A 25,255-nucleotide genomic window follows, 5' to 3' on the forward strand; every position below is an offset into this window, starting at 1 on the left:
GGTACTGTGCAACGCCACACTAACTTTGCTCAGCCCCATAACTAAACGAGCACCACCTCTATCCAGCAGTGTAAGTTTCTTTCTTTCCATGCCTTCGTTCGTGGATCCACTGCTCTGCACCTTCCTTTGAAATTAATTTCCAGTGTACAAGGGAACAATGCCCCCTCTACTGTTATTGATGATGGACACAAGGTCTGCCTCTGGTGTTTGGGCTTGTGGCACTACTGCGAAAAAGTTGCTACCAGGCCCCCGAAGATGATCCAAGACATTGAAGTGAAGCTATACATCGCTGAACACCGAAAAAGTCGTCTCTGCCCTTCTAAAAGTACTGGTTTCGCTCCAGGTGGAGGATGTGGACTACTTCCCATTCAAGGCCAATCCTGTGACAGTAGTTCTTCCGTGTCAAATAAGAAATTCATGAAGTCGAAGCAGGACTCAGCCCCAACCCACCCTTCTTCTTCCAAATAGAAACTGGGAAGGTTTCAAGGTGCCAACCGACCTTCCTTCCAAACCCTGGTTGCATAGCCATTTCCACAACTGGTCCTATTGCACCCTGACTTCATGGGCCATCGCTAACATTGCAGCAGGTCGAGATCATCAAGGCAGCCTTGTTTCACATTTTAGCACTCTTCCAGCTCTGTCTGCAAGGATCTTTAGGGGACTCCAGTTGAGTTATTGCAGGTAGATTCATGGTGCCAACTAAACCCATAGAGACTTCCCAAGGTTCCACACTAACTTCCACCCTGACTTGAGGATATCTGTGCTGTTCTTCCTCCATGGATGCCGGTCCCAACATCACCGGAGGTCAAGTCCCTACGGACTCCAGTGTCTGAGCTCAAACTGAATCCACTTCAGCTTCAGCCAAGATTGAGCTTTGACTCCACTCCAGTGCACCTGGGGTCCCAGTTTGATCTGATAAAGACAAAACTCTTCTTCTGTAAGACCTTCCTCAGAGGCTTTATCACCTTTTGGTTTCAATTATGAATAGCCTGACAGTGATGATGAGGATGCTTACCACCTCATAATAATGACATTTACATGATTTTGCAAGAGACTAGTAGGCTGGGTACCTCCCTGGACACAGAGGTGGTGTTACCCATTGGACCCCTTTTAAAAGCAGAGTCATAGCGGTTTCTTTGAGCTTGACTACCTCTACACAATAGTTACCTCAGCAGTTCTGACTCTTTATGGCTGTTTCTGGGACCTAGTGAATAAGCAGTGCCAAACCCGCCACTATTGTAGCAGCCACTCCAGTCCCTTCAAGGCCAAAAACTGGGATCAGGCAACTATTGTGCAGGTCATCAGGGACATCCTTCAACTCAACTCCCGGCCACTACAGTAGCAACCTCTAATCTGCATTAGCATGCCCTTAGTGGCATGCAGCTACCCTGTGGAATGCAGGGTCAGACATTTGATTCCAACGTGGCTGACCACTACATACAGTAGATGGGCCCTAAAGATTGTCCTCCATGGCAAAACACATCCATTCTTTTCTGACCCACCTCAACTTCCTTTCCACATCGGAAAGGCTTTCATAGTAGCACCTCTCCATCATACTCCAAGAGGTGCAGCCTCTGCTTGTCAAAGTGACCATCAGTAGTGTGCCAACCTCTGATGTAGGGACTGGTTGCTACTCCTGCTATTTTCTTATAGTGCAGAAAGACTGAAGTCTTTATCCTGTTTTAAATCATTGTCCTCTGAATGTTTTCTTCTGGAAGGACAAATTCAAAATGCTCTCTTTGACCCAAGTTCTGTCTGCCCTGGATCCAGGTGACTGAATGGTTGCCTTGAAAATGCAGGATGCATGTTGTCATTTACTCATTGTTCAGGGCTTTACCTCCACCACAATGAATCTGGCACATTTGGGCTGTGAGCCTGATGTTTAAACATCAGTTCTGGATCTCCGTGAGAGCAGCTCATATACTTCGACTCTTGACCTCCTACATCCTGCCTGTTCCTTTTCTACAGGTGGCCTATGCAGGCTCTGCATTGAGACCTGAAGTCTCAGTTGGCCCAACTCCAAGGAAACCGGTTGAATGTCATCCATGTTTTGGAGGAGAAAGCAGTCTGACCAGAGGCAGATCCTTCTTCCTTCCCCACTCAAGAGTTGACAGTGGTGACTGATACGTCCCTGCTGGGTTGGGGTGTGTACCTGGGAGAGGAGGAGCTCATCAGAGGTCTTAGGCGGACTCCCCTGCACATAAATATGTTCCAGATATGAGCCATCCTATTAGCATTAAAGCCCTTCCAGCTGCCCAGCAAGGAATGGCTAGTGCACTTTTTCACTGACAATCTCCTCAAACAAAACTTGCCTCACACCACACCTCCGGGAACTTGACTGCCTCCTGATACTCAAATGTGCTGATTTTAAACTCCTCTCACACATATTCAAAACATTACACAACTTACACCCCATCTACCTGAACAGTCACATTTCATTCCACCAAGCATCTGGACACCTCCGCAGGACCCCTGCTCTCACGCATCTCACAGATAGAACCAGAGCAGGAGAAAAGGTATTTGTCTACGTTGCTCCTGAAGCATTGAATGGCTTCCCGCTCAACATCAGAACATCCTCCTCTCTTCTTGAATTCCACAGAAAGCTGAAGACTTGGCTTTTCAGTTAACCTACCTACCTTCCTGTACATACCTGCTCTACTGTTGTGGGCTAAAGTGTGTCTTACAAATATACATAACCTTGCCACCATGTGGTACTGCAACAACAAGGGAGAAGTGGGATCCTGGGTCCTGTGCCAAGATCTACTTCACCTCTGGAGTTCGCTGGAGGATCAGGGCATTTCCCTGATACTGAACCACCTGGTAGGTTCTTTGAACGTTGGGTCTGACAAACTCAGCCTGTGATGCCTGGTGGATCTCAGATGGTGGTTTCATCCTGAGGTGGCACAGGACATCTTCCGTCCGTGTACAGACCCCTAGCTCTTTTTGCAATGTTGAGAATGTGTAGTGTAGAGACTTCTGCGTGCTGGCGTTCCAAAGAACGATCTATGTAGGATACTTGATTAGGCTAGATTGGAGCACAGAACTCCTGTACGTCTTCCTGCTCAGCCTCTCCTGCCAGAGTTCTAAACATCCACAATGACCAGACCCAAGTCAACCTAGTGGCTCTGGATTAGGCCAGCAGGGGTGTGGACATTTTTTAAAAACTGTACTTGTCCATGGGACAAAGAGGTACAATAAACTTCTAGCCCTGTAAAAAAATCCACTTGTCCCACGTACTCTATAAAAGTAAAAGCTATACGTACTAGCAAGGACTGATTACTAGTCAACTATAAAACCTAAAGTAAACTTGCCGAGCTCTGCCTCGTTGCTCTTGCAAACTCTCTTATTATAAAGTATTACTTTCCACACTGTTTTCTTCCTGTCAGCAGTAAAACATTTGCCTTTCAACTAACTTGCCATAGGTCCCATACCAACTCCACATCTTCATCATTGGGTTCATCACCCCTCTGTTCTTTGCTCACAACAAGGGCTTCACACACTTACTGTTAAAGTACACCACTCCCTTACTACACATATACCTTCAAACTAAATACATTGGAGTGAATATTCCTCTCACTACTCATCCCATGACCTCGTCACCCCCTCATCACAGGCTCTGTACCCCTTGAACATTTTACTACAGGTTCTCCTCCCTTCTCAGAGGAGGTTTTATTCACCTTCCAGTTTCACCATAGGTTTCATCCCTTCCAAAACCTCTTTTATCAACTACTGCTACCTTGCCTTCGCTCATCACAGGGTGTTCAGCCTTCTTTACCCCCCCCCCTCTGCGATCTGTACCCATCTAAGGGCTCTGAGCAACCACTTTACCTTATCAAGTCCACTTCACTTCCTGCCTTCCAGCAGCCTTGCCAACCGCCAACACAACTGTAAGATCCAAGGATTAAATTGAAGAATTGAGACAGAAGGGAACTATTACTAGGAAATGGCACACAGGTTCTGGAGAAAACATTAGTGAATTCAAGGGCTGAAGCAGCAGAGGATGTTGTAGGGGAAGAAGGTTGAAAAGAGAAATATAAAGGCAGCCAAACCATTTAGTCTGGTCAATAGAAGGTCAGATAATCTCAGGACAGAGGGCTAGCAGGTGACAGGATGACAGCACAAAGAAAGAAACCAGAGTTGTTCAAACAGAATCAGCAAATTAGCTAGATGGCTCAGTGGGGTAAGATTTACTCCAGACAACTGCTGTGGTATGCTCAGTACTAGTTCAGATTCTGGCAATACAACCTTTGCTTTCCTTCCATTTAAGGCTATCAAATTGAGTACTATTACGTAAACAATATTTATAGTTCCATCATTTATAGTGCTAAAAACAGAAGAGATTATTAAGCCCTATAAATATAATAAAAATTATAGGGAAGGATGGCCTGCAGAAGCAGAGGAATGGGTATAGGAAAAGTCAACAGTGGTACAAAACAAAGTGGAAACTTTGTTGAAAGAAGAAGAGCTGTGTCAAGATCAAAGGGAGAAGTACCAGAGGACATAGGTCATATAAGCACCCGGAAATCACCTCTGGTGATTAGCAGAGCTGTGAAAACAAACCCTAAATAAAATTATCTTGGCCAGACGAAGAGCAGACATGTAGCCTGGAGGACAAAGGGAGCGACAAGAGTTTTTGCTTGTGATCCAGTAGGGAAAGGTAGTTAATAGAAGAACCAAAGTCAGAAAAGCAAGATGTCTTTGTGAGCCAAAACTTCATGCTCTTAACTTGTATGGTCATGGGCCGTTCTGGGATTGTAAAACTTTACTTTGGGAACCCCTAAATTGGGGGATCAAAGTGGGCAACAAAACGAAGATGAAGTCACACGGGGCTGAGTGCTGAAAAGGGGTCAACTTGTATGTACTTTGAGTGGTGGGAGGAAGAGAGAGGCTGGGCAAAAGCAACTGAATGATTTAAAGCAGATATGGGAGCATTAGAGAACAGCCTGAGGCGGGCATTTATGATTATGGTATGGCATTAAGTAGAGGATCTATTTAGAGAAAAAGTTAAACGCAAATTGTAGCAGCTGATCAGTTAGGTTACTTGAACGGGAACAGAATGCAGTGAAGTTAGGAAACTGGGGAAGACTGGGAGAAGGAGGAATGGGCAGCTTGGGGGACAGAATGGGTGCACCTAACACCAGCGTGCTCCCAGTGAAGAAAGGAAGGAATTAAGCAGTTTAAGTACCACCTCCATTCGGAAACCACTACCTTTGAGATAATGTAGTAAAAGAAGCCTTGAGCATTTTGAAACACTCCCCGTTTCCCACACCTCTGCTTGCTGCCTGCCTCTTGGTGGGGACTTGGTTCCCACTAGTTGCGTTTTTTCGCTTTCAGTAAGTGCCTCCTGGCCTGGGAGCTCCTGCTGTGCAAAGGGCATGTAATGTTTATCAATCTTGACACTGTTAATCGCTAGCTGCCTGAGTTGAAGGCGCCCACCCTCCCACACATTTCTTTGCCCCTGCTGCTTCGTATGAGCCAAGCTGGAGGCATCTGGAAACTGTTGGAGCCATAGATGCCAACAGACCCGATTCACAGGAGATTCCTGGTTTTAAACCGTTTTATTTTAGCAGTCTGCCACCTGAAAATGCCTCTGCTTCAATGAAGGTCTATGGACAAAATACAGTCCCACGATCTTGTTTTAAATCACCCTCTCTATAATTTCAGAATGTGAGCATGTATGGTCGAATCCACGTTGAGGATTTCACATATATTTGCGTTGCTTACTATCGGCTCGTCGTTGTGCCAGCAGGGCAGGTGAAGTGATGAGGGGCCTCTTGTGCTCCTTATTCTAATCTCCTGTTTTTTTCGGCCTAGGCTGCGTGCGCCACGAGTTCTTCTAGTGTTCTCCAACTATCCCACGTAAATAAGTGTCAGTCTTATCTGCAGGTCTGTGACCTGACTGGAGCCCCATCTCTCTGATCTCCGCCATATATTTCGAACAAGCCTGTTATTTGCAATTTTCAGAGCCTACTACCCAAATTAATAGTTCTATTCCCCTGGACAGAAAAGGCTTTTCTTTTGAAAATGACCTTACAAATGGCAGCATGTCATCTTTCTGTGAAGTAAATAGAGGTAGGTTGCAGCGGTTCCTTGAATCAGGAGCTTTGGAACGCTGTACAAGTGCATCAAATACTTCCTCCATTGCTGGTTTTCACTTTTCTGGCTCTCTGGTGTTATTTCACTCGAAACTGACTTTCAGGAACTTTTAAGTATCGAGGCATCTGTGTGTGTTTTATCAAAAAAGTACATCTTATATCCGTTACCTTTTTTGGAATTGAGGGCGTCCAGGGTCCCCACATCCTCTTTGTTCAGCTTCCCTTCAACTTCAGATCGCAGGGCTCCTCTGACGTCATACTCTTTCCGAGAATCTGCATGCACAGCATTCCGGTCCACACTTAAGGACACGTAACACACAACATCCACCTTCCATGACCCCGTACATCGCTCTGCACCACTAGTGAGGTATCTTTATTATTTCACCACGAGGACACGGGCAGCAACTTTTAGCACTCGGAAACATTACTAATATGGGAGCCGGCATCGCTCACTGGCATCCTTGCAGTGTGAAGTCTCTGCTTCTCCGATTGACGGTGAGCACAAGCTGTAGCCAAGCTTAGCTTGGTTACCGTAATTACCTATAAAAAGGCGCATTTACTAAGATTTCAGATTACTATCGGAAATAACTGTGTTGTGATTATATTAGATGCACAAGGGTTAATGAGAATGTCTACTTGTCCGGAGGACTAAGTAGACAATAAAACTTCTTGTCCGCAACAAGAATCCTCATGTCCAGGGTGTCAGGCGATACAAATTCCCCACCCCTGAGACTGCATGAACATCCTCGCTGGAAGCGAGTGGTGCGGTCTGAACTTCTGGATCAGCGACTGAATGCTGTTGATTCTCACTGAATTCGGCTGAGCTGTGGCTGCCAGAGTATCTATTGTCGCACCCAGATACTGCCGCACATGGGCCGGCTGAAGGTGCGACTTTGGATAATTCAGTGAGAACCCCAGATTGTGAAGAAGGTGAATGGTATGGGACATGTTGGCTGCGCACTGCTGGGCCGACTGTGCCTGAACAAACCAGTCGTCCAGATAAGGGTAAACGGGAATGTTCTGCCTTCCGAGGTGTGCAGCCACTGTCGCCAGACATTTTGTGAACACCCTGGGCGCTGTGGTCACCCCAAAAGGCAGGACCCTGAACTGATAATGCTGACCTTGACTGGTGAACCTGAGGTATTTTCTGTGTGATGGATGTAGTGGAATGTGAAAATACGCATCCTTGAGATCAAAGGTTGCGAGGAAGTCCCCCTGATTGAGTAGCGGGAGAACTTGCTGCAGCGTCAGCATATGAAAGTGTTCTGAGAGAATATATTGTTTCAGGGGTCTGAGGTCTAGAATGGGTCTGAGGGACCCGTCCTTCTTTGGGATCAAGAAGTACAGGGAGTACACTCCTGTGCCTTCTTCCCCCAGTGGCACGAGCTCGATCGCCCCTTTTTGCAGCATGACAAGTACCTCCTGCTGCAATAAGTGCAAATGCTCGGCGGACATAGGACGGTGTTTTGGTGGTATGTTGGGAGGAGTGGATGTTAACTCCAGACAATAACCGAACTGGATAAGATTCCTGACCCACCTGTCTGTGGTGATAGATTTCCAGACTGGCAGGAACTGCTGGAGTCTCCCCCCGACAGGTGTGGTATGGTCGGGGGCAGCGACAAGGCGTCACTGTTTGTTGGCAGCAGAGGAACGGGAGTTGTTGTTTCCACAGCCTCTGCCCTTGGTACTGTTGCCTCGATAGCCACCTCTACCGTGCTTGGTGTAAGAGGACTGCGCCCCACCTTTGGTGTACTGCGTTTGCTGGGACATTTGGCCTCTGGAAATACCTCTAGTGCCTGAGCGACGAAAAGTGCTGCCCCGAAACTGTTGGGACTGGAGCGCACCCATGGACTTGGCAGTCTCGGTATCCTTTTTTATTTTTTCTAGGGTGGTATCCACCTCTGGACCAAATAACCTATCAGGATTCACAGGCTGGTTGAGGATGGTGGTCTGGATCTCCGGCTTGAACCCGGAGAGTCTGAGCCATGCCTGACGTCTCAACATTACACTGGTGTTGATGGCCCTGGCCGCGGTGTCCGCCACGTCCAGCGCACATTTAATAGAAGCGTTGGAGATGAGCTTTCCTTCCTGAATCAACATCTCTGCTGCCTCCTTATACTGATCTGGAAGATGTTGCAACAGGGTCTCTAGTGTGTCATAGTGCGCACTGTCATATCTGGCCAAGAGTGCTTGCGTGTTTGAGATGCGCCAGATGTTGGCCGCTTGAGCCGCCACCCTCTTCCCCGATTCCTCCAGCACTTTAGACTCTTAATCAGGGGGAGGTGCATCACCAGTGGTCTGCGAATTCGCCCTCTTCCGGGCATTAGAAACGACCAGAGAGTCCAATGGCAACTGGCCCTTGATGTCGGTTGGGTCGCTAGGTGCCGGCTTATATTTTTTTTCAATTCTAGGGTTGATGACCCTGGCATGTGTAGGTTCTTTAAAAATGTCAACAGCATGTTTCAGAACTCCTTTCAGCATTGGGAGAGTTTTGACAGACTTTTCTGCTGTGGAAAAGGTATCAAAGAGGAAGTCCTCCTCAACGGGGTCAGCATGCAGCTGGAAGTCGTGGTTTTTAGCCGCCCTCTCAATTAGGGCATTAAAGGCCACAGAATCCTCCGTAGGAGATGTTTTGACATTGTACACAGGAGTGTCCGGGGCAGCTTGCTGATCCCCCGGCTCACCCACATCTGCCCAAGAGTCCTGGTGATCCTCCGGATCAGTGGTGGAGGAATGTTATACTCCTCGTCATCACCATCCCCAGCCTCATCATCTGAATAAGTGGGCGAGGGTGCATCAAGTCTTGGACCCTGCGGAGCAAGTGGCTCAATGAGCACTGGCGAATCCGTGGAAGGCTTCTTGCGCTTCAAAGGAATCGTGTAGGACTCCAAAGGCTGTGCTGTGATCTTCCTCTCGTAGAGGGTAAGTTTCCCGGTGTCGATAAAGTGCTCCGACTGTTCGTCCGGCAAAGGTTGCCGTTGCTTCAAGCTCCCAAGTGGCTGAGAAGGCTTCGACCCAGCAGACCCTTGCACGGCCTGTCCGGCGACCGACCGCGGCGCGAAGGCCTTTGGTACCACCTTCGGCGGCAACGTAAATAGGAGTGGCGTCGAAGATTTCGGCGTCTTGGAAGCCGTCTTTGGCGTGGGAGCATCCAAGGGATCGACCGCGGAAGCCCTGTCCTTGATGCGTTGCAGAGAGTCCGACACCTGCTTCGTAAAGGAAGCGGACGGTTTCGTCGAGCCGACAGACGGTCTCGGTCCACCAGCGTGTAAAGACTGGAGCGTCGACTTCTTGGCTTTATCTGGGTGAGGTACAGGATCAGCCTGGTTAGGCGCGCTGTGCCCTTCTTCCGTGCCAATTGCCTTAGGCGCCGATGTCTTGGGGTCGACGACCTTGACGACTGGTTTAGGGGCCCCAGCCTTCGGGCCGATGGTCTTGAGCGACTTCGGCTCGACGCCCTTGGCCGACTTCGGTTCGATGCCTGTGTTTGACTGCGGTTTGACGCCCTTGGTCGACTCCACCGGCTCGACGGCCTACTTCGGCTTCGGTCTCCCCGATTTATTGGAGGAGGAGGAGGCGGCCGGGGGAACAGACGTCTTCGGTTTCGACGGCGTCTCTATCACTTTCGGTTTCGACGACCCCGATGGTTTCACTTTTGGTTTAGTTTTGGCCGATGATGGCTCCGCAGAAGTGTCCGTAGCCGGGCCCATAGGCGAGGCCGTGGACTTGGGTGTAAGGTCTTGTGGAAGGCCGCATGGCGATCCCTCGACCTGAGCCTTAGTGATTGTTCGAACGGGGCATAGCTCATCTCCCGAGCTATCTTCCGTGGCCCCATAGGCCTCATTGTCGTCTCCTACCTCATCGACAACTTCTTCTACGTTGATCGCCTCGACGTCCGCATCGTAGTCGTAGTCGATCTCCTTCGCTGGGGGTGAGATCAGCAGATGAACTTCTTGATCGTCATCTTCTTCTCCCTCGAAGATGTCCACCGGTGCCGGCGCCGACTGCTGGGCCTCCATGCGCGCCATGCTCCGAAGACGAATAGTCTTTTTCGATCGAAACCTGGAACAAGCCATACAGTTGGCTTCGTCGTGGTCCGGCGACAGGCACTTGTTGCACGCCGGGTGGACGTCGATGTGGGGATATTTCGATCCACACACGGGACATTTCTTAAATGGACTCCGCTCCATGACGTGTCGTCGAAAGTCTCGTCGCGTAGACTGGGCCTCAAACACCGAAGAGTCACACGACCCCTCAGGATATCCGACTCGGGACGGAGCCGGACAGAGTTGGGCACCGAGCGCAAAACAATACCGACGTATATGAGAAAAGGCCTCCAGGCCTTAAGGAAAGTGTATATCGACTCCGAACTGGAGATAGTCAAATATACATTCGAACCCAATGGCGGAAAAAAACAATCTGGGGATGGAGTCGATGCCCATGCGCACTGTAGTCCGAGGAAGGAGCCACCTATCTCGTGATACTTCGAAGACTCTTCCAGGACAACAATGTGCAATCATCCGGACCCAACACTAGGCGGCGATCTATGCTACAGATATGAATTCAGCAGCCCACATGCCTCGAACACATTCACACACAAACCTTATTTTTACAAGGTTAAGAGTTTTTTTATCATAAAAATATATTTCTCATGCAGCAAATTGGCTTGACTCTGTTAGACTTAAAGCGTCATTGATGCCTGGGTGTGACGCCTACATACCCACTAGGATGGTTGACCCTCTTGACTCCATCGCACCGGACAGCGTACCAACCACAATACCGAGAGAACCTTGCCTTCCTGGATCTGGGCTTTTAAGGTAAAAGGTGGATGCTGAGTGGGCTGCGATGCTGGAGTGTCCTGCTCAGAATTTATTTTATTCAGTGCCATTAATCAATACCACCTAGTGAGACTGACAAAAGCCTTTCTACCAACTGAACCCCCCCAAAAAGAGTATTATTTCTGAAGAACAAAAATAAAACATTTCTGAAGTGCAGAGAATTTTCTCTCTGCGTATCACGGACATTTTGCCACGCTCCTGCCTTCAAGCATTTGTATGGTGGTCCCAGGCAGGACATTATGTGGCCAAAATCTCACCCCAAATAGGATCAAGCAATTACCACCATGGCTGGGCAGTCCTGAGGCCACTGAGTCAGAGGTTTCCACCAGCAGAGTCAGTTGAGGCACCAACACCAGAAATCAATGGTTTCCCTACCTCCAAATGTAGATGCTGCGACGAAGAAACAAGAAGTTTGAGGAAATGAGACCTATCAATGTTACTATCATGACAGGCACCGACGACAAACAGCAAAGCCCTCGCGACAGGATAACGTATCTCCACCCTCAACATTTCAAGAAAGTAGAAGGAACATTCACCACATTAATAGGAACAATAAACACACTATAGAAGTCAGCATTAAAACCCATGGAAAGCATAGTCATACATAAATGCATTCATAAATATTAGCATTGCCTTACTCATCAGCTGGCCATGAGAGTGTGGTACCTGGAAAACCTGCCCATGAGTCCTCTGATCAGGCTACTATTGTGAAAGGATCTTCGCTACAGCTGGAGGACATGTTTTGCACCGAAACCAGCACAATCTTAGACCTCTATGCATGAAGATTGGGCTGCAGTAGTTAACTGCCTTTGATCTGCTTCCCGAGGTTGTGGATGTCATCCAGGCGTCATTCTACAAAGTACGTCTATGCTGGGCGCTGGAGAAAATTTGGGGCCTGGTGTAAAACCTGCAACTAAGACTCCTTTTAGGCCAGGGATGTTTTCTTGTTTCTTTTGTCTCTTGCCCATGATAGGAGAGAATTGACTTTCATGTAACATGCATTCCTAGAGGGAAATGACATCAAATGTGACAAAAGAAATGTTTCCTAAGGTGCCCACTATAGTGCAGTCAGTTGAAGGAAATTATGAAATCCAATGTCTTTTAAATACTAGATAGCCCTAAATGTTTAAAATTCTTTTTGAACATTTGAATCCGCCAAAACCCATATTTTCCAGTGCATAGATACATTGAAATAATGTGGTTATACATTGACATAGAACTGAAAATAAGATGCAAAGGTTGGTTATTTCTAAAGCTGAAAAGTTTCAATGGAAATGATTAAGCAAATCCACATCTCCCAAAATGCATAGGGGTACATCCTTAAAAAATTGAGGACTAGTTTAAAACAGAAACGGAGTGAAAAAAGGACCATCTATTACCTTGACAAGGTCCATTCCTGGTCTATACATTAGTGTGGAAGGATAAACTACATTGTATGATTAATGTTGAGTGCCTTTTGATTCTTTTGCTTATGTGTCTGGTATGTACGTTTCTTGCAATTAACTGATTCATTTTTTCTATTTTGTGTACTTTTCATAAACATAACTTACCTTTATCCTTGCCAAGGTTCCCAGTGTTCCTTTTTTTAAAAGAATAAATGCCCATAGGAAGCGGTATTTCCCTTTTTATATAATACAGCCAATCAAAACAAATCAGCTGTAGTAAGGTACATATAACCTATGATACCACTCCAGAAATACATTTTGAAAGGGAATCAAGATAGTTGCCCCTATTCTTTGATTTCAGTGCCTGAGAATCTGTATATGAGAATCCGCCACTGCACTTGATGGGTTATAGAAGCTGTAAGGAACTGGCTCTCTGTATTCTATGCCAAACTAAGGTATAGTGTGCACAGTCTCCAGTGGATCCCCAGAGGTATAGAAGAGGCTAAAGTAGATAAAACCTTACCCTCTTTTGTGGAAGTGTGGTTGAGCAGTCAGGCTTATCAAAGGGTGTTAAGTATTTGTTCTCCACACTCAGGCAAGAAATGTCACACACTCGAAAACCAAATCCACACCAATTGTTTTCGTAAATAGTTGTTACTTTATTTGCTTCTAGAACCAAGAATCACTCAGTGCAGGTAACCTACACAGTGCTTTTCAAGAAGGCAATATTACTTTGTAAATGCAATACTTTACAGTTTTAAGAAAGCTTTATGTACATGTCAATCAAATCCTTACCAGCCCCCCTCGAGTGTTCACAAAAGTGATGGCGGTGGTTGCAGCTCATCTGCGCAGATCAGGGGTTACACTCTTCCCCTATCCCAACGACTGGCTGTTGAAGGCGGGCTCACCCCAGGCTGCCGTCTCCCACCTCCAGACTACGGCCGACCTCCTGCACTTGCTGAGGATCACCATTAATGTGCCAAAGTCACACCTGGTTCCCTCTCAGAAGCTCTGTTTCTTGGGAGCAGTTCTGGACACAGCGTGGTTTCGGGCTTATCCTCCTGAGCAGCAAGTCTGGGATATCTGGGCTATGATTCCGATTTTTCAGCCTCTATCCCTGGTTTCGGTCAGAATGACCCTGAGGCTACTTGGCCTCCTGCATCCTGCGGGTGGAATATGCCAGGTTGCATATGCGGGCTCTTCAGTGGGGCCCGAAGTTCCAGCAGGCAAAGCTTCAGGGGAATCATTCCGATTGCCTCCAGATCCAGGAGGGCACTGCACGCCAATTGCAGTGGTGGCTAACGTACCAGGATTGGGTCAATGGCGGATCCCTCTCCCTTCCCCAACCAAGAGTTAACAGTGGTGACAGATGCTTTACTGCTGGGGTAGGGCAGCCACTAGGGAGAGGTGGTGATCAGAGGCCTCTGGTCTCCGGCAAAGTCTGAGCTCCATATAAACCTTCTGGAGCTTCATGCGATTCGTCTTGCACTAAAGGCATTCCTTCCCTCTGTCCAGGGAAGAGTGGTGCAGGTGTAAACGGACAACACCACCGCCATGAGGTGCTGCAACAAACAGGGCTGGGTGGGGTTGTGGACCCTATGTCAAGAGGCACTCCGCCTTTGGGCATGGCTGGAACATCACGGCATATCCCTGGTGGTTCAACACCTGGCAGGTTTTCTGAACACTAGGGCGGACTTATTCAGCCGCAGGTGGATGATGGCTCACGAATGACGTCTCTTTCAGCAGTGGGGAGAGAGAGCCTTGGTTAGATCTATTTGCCACCGAAGAGAACGATCAATGTCAGCAGTTCTGCACATTGGAATTTGCAAGGGGGCACTCGCTTGGCATTGCTTTTCGTCACTAGTAGAGTTGTGGTCTTCCATACTCCTTTCCGCCTATACCACTTCTGCCCAGAGTGCTGAAGGTCAAGCGCGACCGGGCCCACGTCCTTCTTATGGCACCGGATTAGGCGTAAAGAGTCTGGTATCCCGAGCTATTACATATTGACATAGATTCTCTGATCAGAATCCCTCTTTGGGAGGATCTTCTGGTGCAGCAGCGAACGGTCCTCCACTCGAACCTGCCCAGCCTCCACCTCCTTGCTTGGAGATTGAGCAGCAACCGTTGACTGCTTTCGACCTTCCTCCCGAAGTCTGTAATGTTATCTTGGCAGCAAGGCGTCCCTCCACCAAAACGGTATACGCCTGTAGATGGAACAAGTTTGTGGGATGGTGAGCAGCAAAGGCTGTGGATCTCCTTTCTTTCCCCCTTTCAGAGGTTCTCTTCTTCATTCTTTCTTAGGGCCAGCAGGGCTCTGCTCTGGTCACTCTCAAAGGCTATCTTTAGGATATTACGGCTTTCCTTCAGATGCCTGACCAGCCTTCTCTTTTCAAGTCCCCTATTGCGAATCACTTCCTTAAGGGCATTGCTCACTTGTATCCTCCAACTTCTTTCGTGATGCCCCAGTGGGACTTGAACCTGGTTCTTACTTATTTTATGTGTGATCCTTTCGAGCCACTACATAACTGTCCTCTCAGACTCTAAACCCTTAAAACTGCCTTTCTGATTGCCATCACCTCTGCTCGCACGGTGAGTGAACTCCAAGCCCTCTCTTCTAAGCCCCCTCTTCTAAGCCCCCTTTCCTGGCTGTTCATGCGTACAAAGCTGACCTCCGCTCTAGGCCTTCTTTCCTTCCGAAAGTGGTTACCTCTTTCCATGTAGGACAGACCATCATTTTGCCCACCTTCTTTCTGCCTCCGCTTCTTTCTAAACTGGATGAGAAGCTCCACCGTCTGTATCCCAAAGATGTGCTTTCATTCTATCTGGATCGAACAAAACAATTCCAGGTGCATGATCAGCTCTTTGTTGGCTATGTGGGCACCGAAAAAGGTCAGGCCGTGCAAAAATGAACCATCTCCCGATGGGTCGTTCTTTGCATCAAGATATGCTGTTCCTTAGCGAAAAAAGAACCTCCAGTGGGGTTGCATGCCCATTCCACCAGGGCGACGGCAGCCACTACTGCTTTGGGGCGTGGAGTCCCCCTTCTTTACATCTTCCAGGCAGCTACATAGTGTAGGAGAGTAGGGTCTGCAATCCTATGGTCACCCCAGATTTTTGTTTTTTGCTTCACTGGTTTACGACTTTCCCTGGCTGTGGGCCTGCTAATCAGACCCACAGCCTAGCAGTTCTCTCTCTAAATTGACATCCATGTACCTTAGGTGCATTTACCAATTGGTATTGGGTCACTCTTGTAAGTCCTTGTACAGTGTACAATAGGTACCCAGGGCATAAGTGCACCCAAGACCTACCAGGGGCTGCAGCGTGTATTGTGCCACCCCTGGCTGGCCATCTAAACAGACACAACTGGCTGGTAACGCAGCTGGGGCAAGATGTTGTAATCACCCTTTGCTATAGATATAGTCTACCTATATCTAACCCTAAAATGGACACATATACTCCTATAAGTCACTCCTATGGCAGGCGGCTTTAACAATCCTGGAGGCAGAGTGCTTGGAATTATGTGAGATGGTGCTCTAGCATGAGCTGAGCCTGTCTGCAGATTTCGGAACCAATTCCTTTAGCTGTTTCCATGATAACGCTATACCATATACTCTTAAGTGCATTATAATCCTCGCGGTTATTACTAACTTTGGCATAGCATTATCAAAACATGTCGAGTAAGGTGTCATACCAGTTCTGGCGACGGTGGTAGCATTCCACCCTTTTAGAGGGACTTGACATGTATGTAACTGTGAACCCCGGTTAAAGTTAACGCGAGTCTCAGCATCAGAAAATGGATGCTGCCATCACAGACACGAGTCTGACCTCCTGCTGCTGGGAGTCCTTCCAGCGAGGGAGGCTTGGACAAAGGGTTTCCTGCCTTGAGAGGTGCTAGCACCACCCCAGACAGGATTTTGTGTATTGAGGTAGGACAGGCTGAAAGGAATGAGACATGCCTGGGGCACACATGGTGTCCCTGTGCATACCCCGGTTCAAACAAGTTGCTGGGGCACTCCAGCCCCAGCTCTGGCGCGAAACCGGACAAAGGATAGGGGGTATAACCACCCCCCTTCCTGGTCCCACCCATAGGAGGGACCTAGTCATAGTACAGCCCCCTTTAGGAGAATAAAGGTAGGAGCTGGTCCCATTCCAAATTAGATTATCCTGAATTGAATCTACGAGAAGAAACTCTGGACTTCGACATTCTGCTCCACAGAAGACTGAAGAAAATCTCCCTTGTAGCAGAGCCCGACGAGATCCGGACTTCCAGACCTCTCCGACCTCTACCTACATCTGCATCACAGCTGAGATCCGTGGGTGCGACGAGACACTTGGGACCGGCTATCTTGAAGAAACTGCAATTCGTTTCCAGCACGACTTCAGAGGCATCCTCGAGAAAGTGCTTTGGGGATTGAGAATCCCCAGCCCGAGCAGCTCCTGCACAGAAGATCAGCCCTCCAGCACCCACAAGATCTGTGTGGGGCCCTTTTGCTTGATTGCTGCTCGACGTGTTGTCTGGTCACTTGCCGGCTGGCTAGTGACCTCCTAGACGACGATCCACGAAAACTAAACCGCTGGTCTGGTTGCTCCCGACTGGCCCTTGCTTCCCTGAAAAGGAGAAGCACCCCGGACCCTCCTGGTCTGCGCCAGACGCCTTTTCCACTCACCGCGTGGGTTGCCTTTGCCAAGGCCTGTTGACGCCGATTCCAGAGCCAACACCGCCGACAGCGAGAGCCTGCGTGGGACAGCTCGTGCCTCCATCCTGGTCGTCGAAGACACCACCTGGTCCACGTGGCTGCAGAGTCAAGCGTCCACTCTTCACCTGATCGCGACGACAGCATCTGGTTCTTTCCTGGTTCCACTCCAGTCACTGGCTAGTGACTGTGAACATTGTCCCCTCTGCTTTCAGGTCTTCATCTTCTTTGATCCACCCTTCGATCGCTCCGGACATCTTCCTCCTGGTCGCCTGCAGCATCTTTCTTCAGGGCTCCATAGACTTCGACGCGGAAACCCGACACACTTTCACACCTATGCACCCGCAGCCCGTGGGTGAGGTAACAAGAGCATTTCGGTGCTCAAGGGTAGATTGACTCTCCTAGTGTCCAGGTATCCAGTCATTTTAGTCCTAACTAGTCGGAACTGTCTTTTACTTACCTTTTCGTAATTTGTAGTGTCCATTGACTTTGTCCCGCATCTCGCGTGTGAATTCACACTCTGCACACGCGTCCTGTGGGCATCCTGCTCCTTACCTAAGGTTAGGGTAGTGTAGTCACAGCGATCCTACAGCCTCTGGACATCTTCATTTCCTCTATCGATTTCCTTATACCATTTACTTAGTATATGGTTTGTCGTGCCCCTAGGGCACCATTGTTATTTGTGCAACTTAACGTATTTTTCTTAAGAGTCTTGTCATGTGCTTAGCCCTCTGATCTCATAAAGAGTTCAGATGTGTTTTTTTAGTAATAAATATATTGTTTATTTTCATAACAACCTGTGTGGTGTCCTTTCATTTGGTATTCAAGGGGTTATATGTGGTAAAACAGCTGGCTTCACATGCCAAAAGAGTTTAGCCTAAGACTGCTTTGTCCATGCTACCATTAGGATAGCTGGTCTATAAGATTGACTTACAACGAATCACCATAAGGGTTGTTTGGACTGATACAAGGTGATCACTAGAACCAGTGAGCATCATATATCAGGCCAACTTCTCACATTGGTGTGCAGCGGTTGGGATTTGAGCTTGCTGTTGTTTTTACCAAATATAATCTAGAGATATATCATTTGAAAGATCACATAAGGTACCATAGGTACATATAACAAGCTTAGAAATACTCTGAGTTCTACTGAAGCAGCTGTTGTAGTAGAAAGGGAGTAGCACACCCTGACTACAACTCTTAGCAAGGGATCAGTAGGAAAACTCATAGTGTAGGTAAGTGCACCACTTACACCTCACTAGAAAGCATGTCTATCACAGGAGAGAACGCAGTGGCTCCCCTGTGATTAGTGACCCTCCACAGGTCCTTTCCAGATATGCAGCACTCAACTTCCATAAGATGAGACAATTGTGTACCTCCAGGAAATTGAAACAGGGTTCTAACCCTACCCTTCCATTTCTGTTAGGTCTCTTAGAGACATATGATGCTAGAAGGGATTCTAACCCAGGCCCCTCTAATCCAGCAGATGGAAGCATACCCCCCTTAGAAGATGACTTTAAAGTTACTGATTACAATGGATTGTATAATCTAATTATGAGAGAGCAAATCTTAAATAATTGTCAGAACCAGTTTTTGCATCAGCACTTGATTGACTCAGATCTGACCTCTCCCCAAGAATTGGGAAAGAAGGCAGACAGATGGGTCAGGACAAGGGTCAAGCAGCAGAACCAGAACCAGGGTGGTGGCCAGAAGAAAGCAGACCAAAAGGGTAATCAGAATCAGCAAAATGACCAGAAGTCTTCAACAGGGCCCCAACAATCTAAGGAGGGTGAGTCCCAGCATTCCCAAAAGAAGAAGACTGATGTTCCAAGAAAACCATGGTGCCAATACTGTAAAAGTAAGACTCACTGGTTTAGTGAGTGCACCAAGAAAGGCACAGCTCCTACCACTACTGCCCCTAAGGCACCTGCACCCCCTAGTACAGTTAGTAGTGGTAGTGCACCCCCCCAAGGCTATAGTTGGGTTAACCCTGGGAACTGAGGTGGGTTCTGACTTAGTCAGAATACCTACTCAGGCTGTTCTTGTTTGTAGTGGGGACATGGATATGACCCCTACTGTAAGTCCCAGTACTCTGGGCAAATACAGGCAAACGCCTTTAATCAATGGAAAAATGTCTCAGGCCTACAGGGACACATGTGCCAGTGTCACTATGGTGACACCAAACGTTGTGGACCCTGATCAGGTAATACTAGGTTCAGACTACCTAGTGACCAATGCTAGCAATGTAACTACCAATCACAGTATGGCAGTTGTTAACTTCTCCTGGGGAGGGGTAACTGGCCTCAAAAGGGTTGTAGTTATTTCAGACCTCCCAGTGGACTGTCTTTTGGGCAATGATTTGGAGTCCTCCTTGTGGTCAGATGTGGAGTATAGGACTCCTGTGGAAATGTTAGGTTTGTCAGCACATGTCTTTGCTGTGACCAGGTCACGGGCCAAGAAATGCCCAGCTGAACAAGTGCTGGATCCTGGAAAAATGGACCAGACACTACCCAAGAGAAAGAGCAGTAGGGTTAAGGCAGTGCCTTCCCCCCTGTCTCAAGGTGAGGATCAGCCCTCTCAGGAGGCTGACCCAAAGACCCCAGAAGGAACTGTCCTAGAAGAGCTTGAACCTGAACAGGTTGAGTTTCTTGGGACAGGGGGACCTTCCAGGGCAGACTTGAGGCAGGCACAGTTAGACTGTTCCTCTCTTGAACCCCTCAGACAGCAGGCTGCTGCTGAGGCTGTAGGGAATGCTACATGTACCCACAAGGTGTACTGGGATGATGGACTCCTATACTCTGAGGCAAGGGACCCCAAGCCTGGTGCTACCAGGAGGCTGGTCATCCCCTTGTTTCTGAGAGGTTTCCTTCTTACCTTGGCCAATGAGATTCCCCTTGCAGGTCACTTAGGCCAGAACAAGACTTGGGAAAGGCTTGTCCCACACTTTCACTGGCCTCATATGCCTGACGACACGAGAGTTTTGTCGCTCATGTGTCACCTGTCAAGCCAGTGGCAAATCAGGTGGCACAACAAAGGCCCCCTTATATCACTACCTGTGGTGGGGGTACCCTTTGAAAGAGTGGGGATTAACATTGTTGGACCAATGGGCTTGTGGAGAGATTCCACAAGACCCTAAAAGGGATGATAAAAGGGTTACCTGAAAAGCTTAGGTGAAGATGGGACATCCTTTTACCCTGCCTTCTGTTTGCTTACAGAGAGGTCCCACAGAAGGGGTTGGTTACAGCCCTTTTGAGCTTCTATTTGGGCATCCTGTAAGAGGACGCCTATGTCTTGTTAAAGGAAGGATGGGAGTTACCTCTCAAAAAGCCTAAACTTGACAAAGTGGACTATGTACTTGGTCTCCGCTCCAGGATGGCAGAGTACATGGAGAAGGCATCCAAAAACCTTGAGGCCAGCCAAGAACTTCAAAAAGCTTGGCATGACCAAAAGGCTGTCCTTACTGTTTACCAGCCAGGACAGAAGGTGTGGGTGTTGGAGCCAGTGGCCCTAGCAGCTCTCCAAGATAAATGGTCTGGACCCCATACCATCATTGAACAGAAGGGAGAGGTCCCCTACCTGGTGGACCTTGGAACTCCCAGGAGCCCTCACAGAGTACTTCATGTGAACAGGCTCAAGGCATTTGTTGACAGGAATGACATGGGCTTGCTCGTGGCCACAGATGAGGGACAGGAGGAAGAGAGTGACCCTCTCCCAGACCTGCTCACTCAGAATCCTGATGATGGGTCAGTAGATGGTGTGGTCTTTTCTGACAGCCTCTCTGAGCATCAGCAAAAGGATTGCAAACATGTTCTTCAATCCTTTAGACAAATGTTCTCTCTGACACCCAGTCAGACAAACTGGTGCACCCATGAGGTGGACACTGGTGACAGTCTGCCTATAAAGAGTAAGATCTACAGGCAACCTGACCACGTCAGGGACTGCATAACAAAAGAAGTACAAAAGATATTGGAATTGGGAGTCATTGAACCCTCAGAGAGCCCTTGGGTTAGTCCTGTAGTTCTAGTGCCAAAACCTCACACCCAGGATGGTAAGAGAGAGATGAGGTTTTGTGTAAACTACAGGGGTCTCAATGCTGTCACTAAGACAGATGCCCATCCAATACCTAGGGCAGATAAACTCATAGATAAATTGGCTTCTCCAAATTCTTGAGTACATTTGACCTGACAGCTGGTTATTGGCAAATCAGGTTAGCTGAGAATGCCAAGACCAAAACAGCATTTTCTACCCCAGGAGATCATTACCAATTTGTGGTGATGCCCTTTGGTTTGAAAAATCCACCTGCCACTTTTCAAAGGTTGGTGAACCAAGTTCTCACTGGGTTGGATGACTTTTGTGCAGCATATCTAGATGATATTGCTGTCTTCAGCTCCACCTGGGAGGATCACCTGATCCACCTGAGGAAAGTTTTGGAGGCCCTGCAAAAGGCAGGCCTCACTATCAAGGCTACCACGGGCCAGATAGGGCAGAGTCAGGTTGTGTACCTGGGCCACCTTGTAGGTGGAGGCCAGGTTCAACAAGTGGAGAGCAAGATACAATCCATAAAGGACTGGGCTCCTCCAACCACCCAGACACAGGTCACAGCTTTCTTGGGCCTGTCTGGTTACTATAGGAAATTTGTCAGAAATTATGGGACCATTGTGACCCCACTTTATGACCTGACAAGTAAGAAAATGCCAAAGAAAGTTCAGTGGACAGTTAGCTGTCAAAAGGCATTCGATCACCTAAAGCAGGCCATGTGCACTGCACCTATTCTCAAGAGTCCAGACTACTCCAAACCTTTCATTGTCCAAACAGATGCTTCTGAGTTGGGTGTGGGAGCTGTTCTATCTCAACTGAATATTGATGGTCATAACCAGCACATTGCTTTTATAAGTAGAAGGCTGACCCATAGAGAGAAACGTTGGTCAGCTATTGAGAGGGAGGCCTTTGCTGTGGTTTGGGCCCTGAAGAAGTTGAGGCCATACTTGTTTGGAACGCACTTCAAGATTCAGACAGACCATAAGCCCCTCTTGTGGCTAAATCAAATGAAGGGTGAAAACGCCAAACTTCTTAGGTGGTCCATTTCCCTACAGGGGATGTACGTTACAGTGGAGCACAGACCAGGGACTGACCATGGCAATGCAGATGGTCTCTCCAGGTATTTCCACTTAGAACAAGAAGACTCACCTGGTCAAGGTTAGTTTAATGTCCCTAAGTTTGGGGGGGTTATGTAGGAGAGTAGGGTCTGTAATCCTATGGTCACCCCAGATTTTTGCTTTTTGCTTCACTGGTTTATGACTTTCCCTGGCTGTGGGCCTGCTAATCAGACCCACAGCCTAGCTGTTCTCTCTCTAAATTGACATCCATGTACCTTAGTTGCATTTACCAATTGGTATTGGGTCACTCTTGTAAGTCCTTATACAGTGTACCATAGGTACCCAGGGCATAAGTGCACCCAAGGCCTACCAGGGGCCGCAGCATGTATTGTGCCACCCCTGGCTGGTCATCTAAACAGACACAACTGGCTGGTAACACAGCTGGGGCAAGGTGGTGTAATCACCCTTTGCTATAGATATAGTCTACCTATATCTAACCCTAAAATGGACACATATACTCCTATAAGTCACTCCTATGGCAGGCCTTAACAATCCTGGAGGCAGAGTGCTTGGAATTATGTGAGATGGTGCTCTAGCATGACCTGAGCCTGTCTGCAGCTTTCAGAACCAAGTCCTTTAGCTGTTTCCATGATAACTCTATACCATATACTCTTTAAGTGCATTATAATCCTCGCGGTTATTGCTAACTTTGACATAGCATTATCAAAACATGTCGAGTAAGGTGTCATACGAATTGGAATACTACCCCCTTCGCCAGTTCTGGCGACGGGGGTAGCATTTCACCCTTTTAGAGGGACACGACATGTATGTAACTGTGAACCCCGGTTAAAGTTAACTCGAGTCTCAGCATCACAAAATGGATGCTGCTACCACAGACACAAGTCTGACCTCCTGCTGCTGGGAGTCCTTCCAGCGAGGGAGGCTTGGACAAAGGGTTTCCTGCCTTGGCAGGTGCTAGCACCACCCCAGACAGGATTTTGTGTATTGAGGTAGGACCGGCTGAAATTAATTAGACATGCCTGGGGCACACAAGGTGTCCCTGTGCATACCCCGGTTCAAACCAGTTGCTAGGGCACTCCAACCCCAGCTCTGACGCAAAACCGGACAAAGGATAGGGGGTGTAACCACCCCCCTTCCTGGTCCCACCCATAGGAGGGACCTAGTCATAGTACAGCCCCCTTTAGGAGAATAAAGGTAGGAGCTGGTCCCTTCCAAATTAGATTATCCTGAATTGAATCTACAAGAAGAAACTCTGGACTTCGACGTTCTGCTCCATAGAAGACTGAAGAAAATCTCCCTTGTGGCCAAGGAGTGACCACCCTGCACAAGCAGGCACCATCAAGCGTCATAGCGGTTCACTTTGTCGTCCTTCCTGCCTGGAACCAGACTTCAGGGCCCGACGAGATCCGGACTTCCAGACCTCTCCGACCTCTACCTACATCTGCAGCACAGCTGAGATCCGTGGGTGCGACGAGACACATGGGACCGGCCATCTTGAAGAAACTGCACTTCGCTTCCAGCACGACTTCAGAGGCATCCTCGAGAAAGTGCTTTGGGGATTCAGAAGCCCCAGCCCCGAGCAGCTCCTGCTCAGAAGTTCAGCCCTCCAGCATCCACGAGATCTGCGTGGGGCCCTTTTGCTTGATTGCTGCTCGACGCGTTGTCTGGTCACTTGCCGGTTGGCTTGTGACCTCCTAGACGACGATCCACAAAAACTACACCGCTGGTCTGGTTGCTCCAGACTGGCCCTTGCTTCCCTGAAAAGGAGAAGCACCCCGGACCCTCCTGGTCCGCACCAGACGCCTTTTCCACTCACCCCGTGGGTTGCCTTTGCCAAGACCTGTTGACGCCGAATCCGGAACCAACACCGCCGACAGCGAGAGCCTGCGTGGGACAGCTAGGCCTCCATCCTGGTCGTTGAAGACACCACCTGGTCCACGTGGCTGCAGAGTCAAGCGTCCACTCTTCACCTGATCGCGACGACAGCATCTGGTACCTTCCTGGTTCCACTCCAGTCACTGGCTAGTGACTGTGAACATTCTCCCCTCTGCTTTCAGGTCTTCATCTTCCTCGATCCACCCTTGGATCGCTCCGGACATCTTCCTCCTGGTCGCCTGCAGCATCTTTCTTCGAGGCTCCATAGACTTCGACGCGGAAACCCGACACACTTTCACACCTATGCACCCGCAGCCCGTGGGTGAGGTAACGAGAGCATTTCGGTGCTCGAGGGTAGATTGACTCTCCTAGTGTCCAGGTATCCAGTCATTTTAGTCCTAACTGGTCGGAACTGTCTTTTACTTACCTTTTCGTAATTTGTAGTGTCCATTGACTTTGTCCCGCATCTCGCGTGTGAGTTCACACTGCACACGTGTCCCATTGGCATCCTGCTCCTTACCTAAGGTTAGGGTAGTGTAGTCCCAGCGATCCTACAGCCTCTGGGCATCTTCATTTCCTCTATCAATTTCCTTATACCATTTACTTAGTATATGGTTTGTCGTGCCCCTAGGGCACCATTGTAATTTGTGCAACTTAACGTATTTTTCCTAAGAGTCTTGTCATGTGCTTAGCCCTCTGATCTCATAAAGAGTTCAGAGGTGTTTTGTTAGTAATAAATATATTGTTTATTTTCATAACAACCTGTGTGTTGTCTTTTCATTTGGTATTCAAGGGGTTATATATAGTAAAACAGCTGGCTTCACATGCCAAAAGAGTTTAGCCTAAGACTGCTTTGTCCATGCTACCATTAGGATAGCTGGTCTATAAGGTTGACTTACAACCAATCACCATAAGGGTTGTTTGGACTGATACAAGGTGATCACTAGAACTAGTGAGCATCATATATCAGGCCAACTTCTCACACATAGGCTTTACTGCACAGGTTTACCAAACACTACTGCCTGGACAGCCAAGTCCAGAGAGACGGCTTCTTCGGCCGTTCAGTTCTCCAGGACTTTCTGGTGTGAACTTGGTTCACAGACCCCCCTCTGTGGTTGGTATTGCTGGGGTGTCTATTCTCAGGTGAGGAATCGATAACTAATTGTGTCTTTCAGATGAACAAGTTACTTACCTTCGGTAACGATACATCTGTTAGAGACAAAAATCAGTTATTCTACAAGAGCAGTTTCC

General features: G+C 48.2%; 1 protein-coding gene and 1 pseudogene across 11 annotated transcripts in view; one reads left to right on the top strand and one right to left on the bottom strand.

Annotated features, from left to right (window-relative positions):
• UPF2 (UPF2 regulator of nonsense mediated mRNA decay) overlaps nucleotides 1–25,255 on the top strand; it is a 1,606,401-nt gene that overhangs the window by 1,109,364 nt on the left and 471,782 nt on the right. The window lies entirely within an intron of this gene.
• LOC147751523 (uncharacterized) lies at nucleotides 7,722–10,285 on the bottom strand (annotated as a pseudogene).

Source organism: Lissotriton vulgaris, chromosome 1_1 (assembly GCF_964263255.1).
Source record: "Lissotriton vulgaris chromosome 1_1, aLisVul1.2, whole genome shotgun sequence".
NCBI lineage: Eukaryota > Metazoa > Chordata > Amphibia > Caudata > Salamandridae > Lissotriton > Lissotriton vulgaris.